Source organism: Mustela lutreola, chromosome 2 (assembly GCF_030435805.1).
Source record: "Mustela lutreola isolate mMusLut2 chromosome 2, mMusLut2.pri, whole genome shotgun sequence".
Classification (NCBI taxonomy): domain Eukaryota; kingdom Metazoa; phylum Chordata; class Mammalia; order Carnivora; family Mustelidae; genus Mustela; species Mustela lutreola.
In genome coordinates, this window is record NC_081291.1 from 165102622 (window position 1) to 165111991 (window position 9370).

Here is a 9370-nt window from a genome sequence, read left to right on the forward strand (position 1 = left end):
TCATGTCTCTTCAGGCAAGCTTCCTAAAGGCCCCCACCAGCCCCTTACACTTGTTAGTTGCAAAAGAATAGCAGGAGAGATTGTCTGGACATTTTTTTCCTGCAAAGCCTGAGTTTTGGAGTCAGCAGTCTTTCGATGAAATCTTGGCTCCACCACTTAGTGGTTGTGAACACAGAACAAGTCACTACAATTCTTTAAGCCCTGGCCCCTCATCTGCAGAACCGGATCATACTGCCCGTCTCCACAGGACTATGGAGGGGTGCGTGGGGAGTGCAGGGGTAGTACCTATAAGCTTAGCAGAAGGCCCGGCACACGGTCGGTGCTCATTAAGTGACAGGTAACATTCTGCATGTCACCGTAAGGACAGAAGAGGCTGGAGGAACTGCCTCGTTGGCACCAGGAATGGGGTGAGAAGAGTAATTCTCCCTTCCCATGGAAAAGGGTGTCTGCCTTTCCTGTGCCTCACCCTCCTGAGGGAGCCTCACCACATAAACACAAGGCTCTGTCTATAAAATCAGAGGAACAAAAATGAACCCCTTCACAATACTGCCCTCAGCAACCTGTTCCATTTTTTTTTCACCAGCACTCAAGACCCTTGTGGTGTTTCAGTGACAGGGGATTGGCTGCCAACCTTCTTGTTCCCCTTTGGGTAGGAGAGCTGAGTTACCCCACCCCTCCTCTCTCCCATTGTCAAAGACCACCCAGTGAAACTTGCTGGCAAGCTGCCACAGTCCAGACGGGCGAGAGCCAGGCCTAAACACCCAGTCTCGAACTCTGCAACACAAGGCTATAGAACGAGGAGCACCTGACCATGGGGCTTTCACCTGGAGCAGACGCAGCCTTCAAGACGGCAGACCACCAGTGGCGTCAAGGAAGGGTTGCAGGTGATTACTCGGAAGGCCGTACATTGGAAGAGTTATTAGACTCTTGGCTGTAACACAGTAGGTTTTTATGTAACTTGTTCACTACAAAACATCCATTCATAATGAGAGGTAAACAGTCATGAATTTCCATTGCTTTCTGTGGTCTCCCTGTGCTGACTGGCTGCGTTTTGAAATCGCCCTCACGTGGACACAGGTACATAAAAAGGAAGAACAAGCAGAACATCACTGAGGGATGATAGTCATTAAAGGCAGAAAGAGAGTCAAGGGGCAGGGATGATCTGTGAAATAATTAAGAGCAGTCTCTGCTTTCATAGAAAAGTAATAAAGCCAGAACCCCCCAATTTTCCCCTCCAATTAACTGTGACCCATACCTAATAAAGCTGCTGTGATTGTAATGTTAGGTAAACTCAGACTAGTAAAGGCACCTGGCTAGGACTACCCTGGAAAAATACTGGCAGGGCCGGGGAGGTGGGGGAGCATCCTACTCCAGAATCCATTTCCAGCCCTACCTGGGGGTGGGGGTTGGGGGGCTTATCTCCTAGGTCAGCCAGCTCTGCAGGCCCTCTTACTCTTACCTATAGCTCCCATAATGTGCGACAGGATGTTCCCTCACTGGCTACTCTGGAAAGGATTTCAGAGTTAGCAAACCTGGTGCAAACAGTAGAACAAAGGGCAAATAAAACTGAAAGGTAAAAAGCTGAATTCAGGCATGCTGTTTCTAAACTTCTCAGCTGAAATCTGACATGGATGAGAAAGAAAAAAAAAAAAATCACACATCCCCCACCCACTGGCCTCCCAGTGACAGCTATTGAGTTACTGGTTTTAGAATCATAAGACTCAAATTTCTGAGGTTCTGTATTCAATGCAGAACTTTCACTTTTTAAAATTAACAAAAGTACTCTGAACTTGCAATCTCCTATCTCAAGAACACTTGAGCCTATCATCTGCTGAAGAAAAGTAAGTTTTCAGGGAGAAAATCATGAACATGTACAGGCAGAAGCCAAAGAACAGTTCAGTCCTGCCAGTCCTATCTCTGCCTTTAAGACTTAGTCTGCGATACTGACTCTCCTCCCTCAAGAAGCCTTTCTTAATTGACCCTGTCCAAGTGCTTTAACACTACAGTTTGTTACTGCAGTGTTCCCCTCACTTCAATAATGCAATTCTGGATGGTGTGGGCTCTGGTATTGATCCCAGGCACACAGCAGGTGCCCAATAAAAACTTATTGAAAGGATGAAGGTGCCAGCCTACACATACATCATCAGCCTCATCTTGTCCAATGCTGTCCAAACTCATTTTAGGGAAGAATAAACATTCCTTTGCCATACCTTCTGCTGCTCAGCTCTTATGGAGTTGTTTTTTTTGTTTTTTTGTTTTTTTGTTTTTTTGTTTTTAAGTCAACCCTACTCACCCTGGCCATGTTATGTACTTTGTTACTTACCAGGAGAACTAGTTGAGACTTTCCTCAACATTTTCTCTGGCAACCAAGTGAGGCTGACTGTATTATTGGCTCTGATCTCTCGCCTATGATTTCCTCTTACTGCCCAATAATCCTATCCCAAACATCAAAGGCCTTCTTTGAAGATAAGGCCAAATTCACCATTAGGAAAGGAGAAATTATTTCCTAACTTTATTTCAAAAGTTGGGATGACACAGAATCCCTCTGGGTTTTGTGAGATAAACACTGCCCAGTATAGCAAATCACAAGGCATTCGCTGTAATACCACTGACAGAGACATAAACACAGGGCTTTCCTCGCCCAAACCTAAGCAGGATTTTTCTACAGCAGCCTCAGTCTCCAAACTCCATGGTAAATGGTGTGTATCCAACATGTTCAACATGTTGAACAGATTTGCCTCAAGGAAAGGAAGGTTCAAACAGCCAGCCCAGGGGAAGGACGTCACCACTGGCTTTGACTGAAAGAGTGTCTGACCTGAACTAGAATCAATCTCTTTGGCCCAGATCCCACTCAGAGCCAGACCCTTCTAATGCTAAAGGATGAGAAACACTCTCTCCTCAAGAGGCAAGACAAAACATGAAGGGGCGGGGGTAACTGATCCAATAGGGCACTGGTATTAGACTGTGGGCAGAAAACCTCACCTGCTTCTTCTACTTCATTGCTGCTACCCTCAGATGGTGTGAGTGTTGACAAGACTTCATGGGTCATGGGTTCCAGGAAGTTTGTGCTGGGACTGGGAAAAAAGAGAAGTGTCTTATCTTTTGAACAACAAAATAAACAGTTCAGAAGTACTGGCTTTTTATAAAGTGCATTGTTATAAATCATAGTAATTCCTTATTAATCCATTTTATAAATAAGAAAACAGAAAAAGCAGTTTTTCTAAGATCCTAGGCTTCCTTAAATCTCCAGTTACCTGGTCCCTTGTAGAAATGAAATGAGTCAAGGATTAAGGAAAATGATTACACTGAAAAAAGTCGGATCTTATAAACCATTACCTTTGCAACCAACAGCCCATTTTCATCAATATTCACCAAATATCTCTCAAGAAGACATTATTAGCAGGCCTCATACAAAGTAAGGTGGGCTTACAGGAAAGGGGTTTGGAGTGTTAAGGTAGCAAGCAAGGAATGAACCAGGCAAAAATCAAGGGTCAGCTACTAGTTAGGTTTGGGCTGGAGCAGAAGGTTCCCACTAAAGTAGTATTATCACAAGGTAGGACAGAGCCACATGTGAGAGGACTACGGAATTCGGGTTGTAAACTTAGACTGTTTGAAGCTGGGTGGTGACTTGTTTATGGGACTGATGGAGGATGGGTGGTGTGGTGATAGGTAGCCAGTAGGGATTCTAGCCGTGCATCAACAGAAGTTGTCAAGGGCATGAAGAAGCCTGGTGGTAGCAGCCATGGAAAAGATGGTATAGATGGAGGAAGGATAAAAGGAAGGGCAGGAATGATGGGGCAAGCTTGGAGAGGGAGGCTAACACAGTGGCAGTGGAGATGCAAGGATGGAGGAGTTTGTTCAGTGGTTTGAGTCAGTGTGAACGGAGCCCTTAGAAGGACTAGGGCTTCAACCTAAGTTCCCAAAACCCCGCCTCAGTGCCCTTTGAGATGGAGCCTCTAAACATTACCTCCAGACTTCTTCCTCCCCTTCTCCACCCATACCAATGCTGATGGCTCCAAGGAAGAAAAGAGCCCTATTTAGGAAGGCTTTTTGTAACCATGGATTTCTAGATTAAAAACACCCACTTCCATTCCCACCCCAAATATTTGATTCGGTCTCATAAACGAGGAAAAATATTACACGTGAAGGTTCCATGTGGGAGCACTCTAAGGATTTATGTTGTTCCCACCAACAGGGAAGTAGGTTGGACCATCTGTTCTTTGTGAGTCTTTGGACAAAAATCTCTAGATGCTTCACTGTTGACTACAAAAACATCACACTTTTATGACAACTATGTGAAAAGCATGTATACACAGGGATGAAGAAAACCAACTTGTGTTACAGTATGGGAATATGGGCCATTTAAAAGAACATTTTAAAATTATTAATAGATGTTTATGCAATGAGTAAAAATTGGGAAAAAAAAATTGTGTGTGGGGGGGGGTTACTTTGGAAAATCACCCTTTAACTAAGAAAGCTTATTCTTCCGGGGCAAGAAAGCTCTCAGTCCAGGGTCTGATGTACTAGAAATGTTTGCTGAACTTTTTTAGACATAAAGTTCTAAATGATAAGGTAAATAGATTTTTTTAATGTAACAAATCACTTTTATTTCCTCTGCCTCTCCAGTTTCCACTCTCTTCCCATTTCTCTTATTTCACCCCCCCCCCCAAGAAAGCAGATTACAAATATATACTATCTTTTGGTGCCAGGTTAATACTTCCTTACTCAAGAGGCCAGAAAGTACTGGTGCATCTGGGGCAAGCTTCTTCAGCTTCCTCCCACTTGTTTGAAAAACAGAGAGAAAGCCTGTTATTCGTTAACCCCACTAGTGACTTTGTTGAAATCTGAACCCAGACCCCCTAGGGTCTCATGGAATACTGTGACCACCAGACTCACTTCAAGCTCTTCTTGCTGAAGTCCTGGGGGTCCCTGGGGAGGTCAACTGTGTTATTTAAGGAGTAAAATTCCCTACTCCTTCTTGGAGAATGGAAATCACAGGTAAGTTGCAGAAGAGAGCTGGGAGCCCAAACACTTGAAAGAACATTTCAAAGAATGGAAAATCTCCAAATCCATTTGGAAGATGGAAAAGAACACCCTCTTATCACTAGTAGGCCAACCAATTCACAGTTAAGCAGGGTCCTCTGTCCCCCACCCCTAGCTGTGGTCATGGAACCAACGATCATGGCCTCTTAGCAATCTGTCCGGAGTAAAGCCAGTATCTATCTGTGACTTGGGCAATTTCTCCTGAGGAAATGTCTCTCGTAATGTTACTCCTCTCAGATCTCTTGAAAGAGGATGAAAGGGCCAGTGTCTGACATCTCAATCCTCAGATTTCACAGGAATAGACAGCCTCCTGAAGAGCTAAACTGAGAAATAAAGGGGGCTGGGGGGGGGGGGGTTGGGTAATGTCCGCAAAGTGGCACAATGTGGCAACTCTTAACTTCTTTCATTTCTACCTCTCACATAAACTCCCTCTAAAACTCATCTGGCAGGAAAATCATAACTCCACTGCTGTTTCCACCCTGCCTGTCCCACTGACCCCAAGGTGCTTCAAGATTACCATGGGAACCTTCTGGGTTTCAATTATGAGACCATTAAAAAGTGCCAATTATAAGACCTCAGAAATGTTCCTGGGAAACCTGTTACACACCTCAAAACAGCCAAGCTCTTGCCTCAGATTCACTTAAGTGAAGTTCAGAAAATAGGTCACCCAGATGTAGAGGGGCCCCAGCCCCCACCTCAGTCCAACAAGACCGGGTTATAATATTGTCCATGCTGACCAGGAAGAAATGGAAATTGATTTATTGGCGGTAACCAGAGGGATGAAAAAACCATCACGGAGCTGCGCCGTGCAGGGCCCAGTTGTGGAGTAAATCAAAAACACTTGGGCACTCAAGAATTTTGGAAAATTACATTTATTTAATATCCAACGTTTGCAAAGATCTGAACAACAAAGAACTAGGTGACAAAGGTGACTCCCGCACAGGGTATTTAAAGCCGTTACAAGGGTCTGAAACCAAAGCGTACTTTTCACTCAGTCCACGCAAAGAGGTAACTCTGAGTCAAAAACTTCTTCGAACCCACGGCAACTTGCTAAGAAGGGATGGGGGCGAGGCAGAACACCCCACCACACCCACAGAGTTTAGGATTGCTGGCGTGTGGTTTGGGTATTCTTAGCTCTACTGCCACATCTCTGGAAAAACACAACAACCTTTCAAGTCACCCTGTCACTGCCACCCCCATCCCCCCCAAACAAAACTAAATGGATCCCCAGGGCTCCCTGAAGTCCTCCAAGTCCGCGGCCGCCCTACCTCCCCAAATCCTCCTATCACCCGGAAGAGCTAACTAACCTTTGGTAACCTGCAAGTGAAGCAAGGCCTTTGAAGATCCAGCAGAAAATTCTGCCTGGGCTCCTTGCCCCTCCCTAGGCCCCTTCCCACCTGTTCCAGAGGCTCATTTCCCCCCTCTCCCAGTTACACAAACAAAAACCTGAAGAACACAACTCCAGGGGGGATGCTTCGCGCGGGAACCAACACTCACACACTCCCCCTTGCTGCCGCCCCAACCCCACAAACACCTCTGAACACCCCACTTCAGCCTCGCCCCTTGATCCCCCCCGCCCCCACCCCCACCCCGGGATGCTCTTCAGGGGCTGTTTCGATCCCGGTCGGTTCGGTCCCTCACTTCGGGGCTTTCCCTTTGAAACGCAGGGCGGTAAGTGCCCCCCCTCCCCCGAGAAGCCGGCGGGTGCGGGGCAGCCCCGGGTTCCGCCGACCGCCTGCGGGCTTCCCCGCGCGCCTGGCGCACGGAGCCACGGAGCCGGAGCACCGGTGTCAGGCTCCCGGGCAAGTTTCGGAGGCGGTCGGGGCCCTGCTTCCACCAAGCTTCCGGGAACGGCCGGCCAGGCTGCGCCGCAGGGAACCAGACGCGGCGGCCCCGGCCCGGCCGCGGCTCTCCCGCGGCGGATACCCCGGCACCCCGAAGCCCGCCTCGCCCGACTTCTCGTCCCGCGCGCCGCGCGCCTGCCTCGGCCTCAGCCCCCGCCGGAGCCCACGGGCCGAGCGCCCGGACCCGCTCCCGCCGTCGGCTCTCCCGCGGCTTCGCCCGGCCTGCGACCGCCTCCCGCCCTCCCCCTCTCCCCAAAACCAACAGAGAAACACAACTTTTTGTGAAAAGAAAACAAACTTCAGCGACGTGACTCACCTCTGGTGCAGCGGCTCCTGGGCAGGGCTAGCGGGGCCCGAGGGCCGACGCGGTGGGCGCGGAGGAGCCACACAGCACCGCGCCGCACGGACACGCAACCCGCACCGTGACACTCAGGGACTCACCAAACCGGAGAGCGGCCGGCGCGGGAGCAACAAAGGAGCCCCGGCCCGAGAAGTTGCCGGCCGGGGAGGGAGGGCGCGTGCGGGCGCGTGCGGCTGTGGCGGGCGTGAGTGTGTGTCTGTGCGTGTGCGTGAGCGTGTGTGTGTGTGAGGGTGAGTGTGCGTGCGTGCGCGCCGCGGCTGACACCGGCGGGCCGGGGTTCAGGGTCTCTGCGGCAGGAAGCGGGGGTCGCGGCGGCGGCAGCAGGACAAGGCAGGGCACGCCGCGCGCAGCGCACCCGGTCCCTCCATATGGAAGAAGCTTTTTTGGATGATTGAACTCGCAAACAATTCCTTCTTTTGCTTCTCCTGCTTAGGAGCCTCCCATTACCGCGCGGGGAGGAGGGGGAAGCAGAGGAGGCGGGGAGGAGGGGGAGGAGCAAGATGGAGCAGAGAAAAAGTCTTGGAAAGGAAAGGAAGCTTGGGGGGGAACCCCCCCCCCCCAAAACAGTCCCTCAGACTCAGTTTTTCTCCTAATGCCCATTTTCTTTCTATTGCACTCCAGTCCCGCGCTCTTTCCCTAACTTCTCTTTTCCCATACCAAGAGCAATGTCCTCTGCCTTTCTCCCACACCCCTGAACCCTCATTTTCTCTTTAGCTTCACCTCAGACCCTTGCTCTCCAACGTTATCCTTCTCTCTCAGTCACTTCTCCGGGAAACTTTTTCCGACACCCCTCTCTCAATAGTTTTCTTGTTATTCTGCAAACTATTGGCTAAGGCATTAAAACCAAAACTTTGTTATTAAACGTCCCCCCTCCCCAAAGTGGGGCAGCAGTTGTCAAGAAAATGATGAGGAAACCAGTGTCGGGGAAGTCCCAACACCACCTACCCCGACCCACCCGGCGGGTTTGGGAGGGAGGGTTTGCGCGTCTTGCATTGACAGCTCCCTGCCCTGACCTCCATTTATCATCCTGAGATGAGGAAGCAGGAAAAGGATGAGAGGGGGCAGGGACAGGGAGGTAGGATGGCCATAGAGAAGAGTTAGTTACCTCCGGGTGTGCGTGTGTGTTAAAACCTCCCTTTAGTGTTGGGCAGAAAACAATTCAGAGCAGCCGTTCTCACACCTGAGCGGCATCAGAACCTCCTGGAGCCTTACTAAAAACAGAATGCTCGCCTCCACCCCCAATTTTCTGATTAATAGGGTCTGGGGTGGGCCCGATAATTTGCATTTCTAATAAGTTCTCCGGTGATGGGTGATGATGATGCTGACCTAGGGCCAAACTGTAAAAACACTTTCCTAGGGCATTAAGGAGTTAAACATATACTGAGTTGCCGGCAAACTGGGTCCCCTTCTTATTCTTTAGGGATGAAAACAAAGATTGTGAAGGGTCATTCAAGTCCACATCCTAATATTGCAGCTGAGGAAACCAAGACCCAGAAAGGTTAAGGCATTTGTTCAAAGTGAGCCTCAGATTTGTGCCAAAGTAGGAAGGAAACTGCCTCAGAATTGGCCAGGAAGACCAAGAGTGGGGGAATGAAGGGGCTGCCTCCCCTCTGTGGCAGGACAACTGCCCTGGGAGTCAGGAAGCCACTGTGTGACCTTGAGAAAGGCACATAAACTTAACCTCTCTGTGCCTCAATTGTTTTCTTGAGTTTCTCATCCATAAAAAGGACATACTATACACTGAGTATATAATTTTAATCCTATCTGAATCTAAAGATGTTTAAAGGGGCAGCATCAACATTGTATTCAATATATTCTTCTTCTTCTTTTTTCCTTTATTTAGTAATTTGGACAGCCAGTTGTTTATTGATTTATCTGGTACTTTCAACAATGTGTGTCTGGACGCCTGGGCCTATCCTTGGGGCGAAATGAAAAAAGAGATGATCCCTCTCCAACAGGTGAAAAGGCAATGAACTTCCTCTTTGAACTGTGCACCCGTACTCTTTCCTCTTCTTCTCTAATTCCCTCCATCCGCACTCTCCTCTTGTACTCTCTCACATTCTCCCCCAACGTTCTTCAAGACCCACTTTCCTCCCCATCCAATGGCCTTGTTAGATTCCAC

The 9370-nt window shown here is 48.8% G+C and overlaps 1 protein-coding gene across 4 annotated transcripts in view; it reads right to left on the reverse strand.

The window, feature by feature from the left end:
• Window positions 1–7681, reverse strand: part of BOC (BOC cell adhesion associated, oncogene regulated) — a 67601-nt gene extending 59920 nt beyond the window's left edge. For 2 of the 4 annotated variants that reach the window (XM_059164115.1, XM_059164112.1), the window contains exons 1-2: window positions 7204–7681; window positions 2983–3074 (exon numbers count right to left, since the gene is read on the reverse strand). The gene's annotated coding sequence lies outside the window, so the exon portion shown is untranslated. Of the gene's footprint in view, window positions 1–824; window positions 940–2982; window positions 3075–7203 lie in introns of those variants that run through there. The other 2 variants (XM_059164113.1, XM_059164114.1) reach the window with 2 other exon arrangements.
• Between the last annotated feature and the right edge of the window lie 1689 nt (window positions 7682–9370).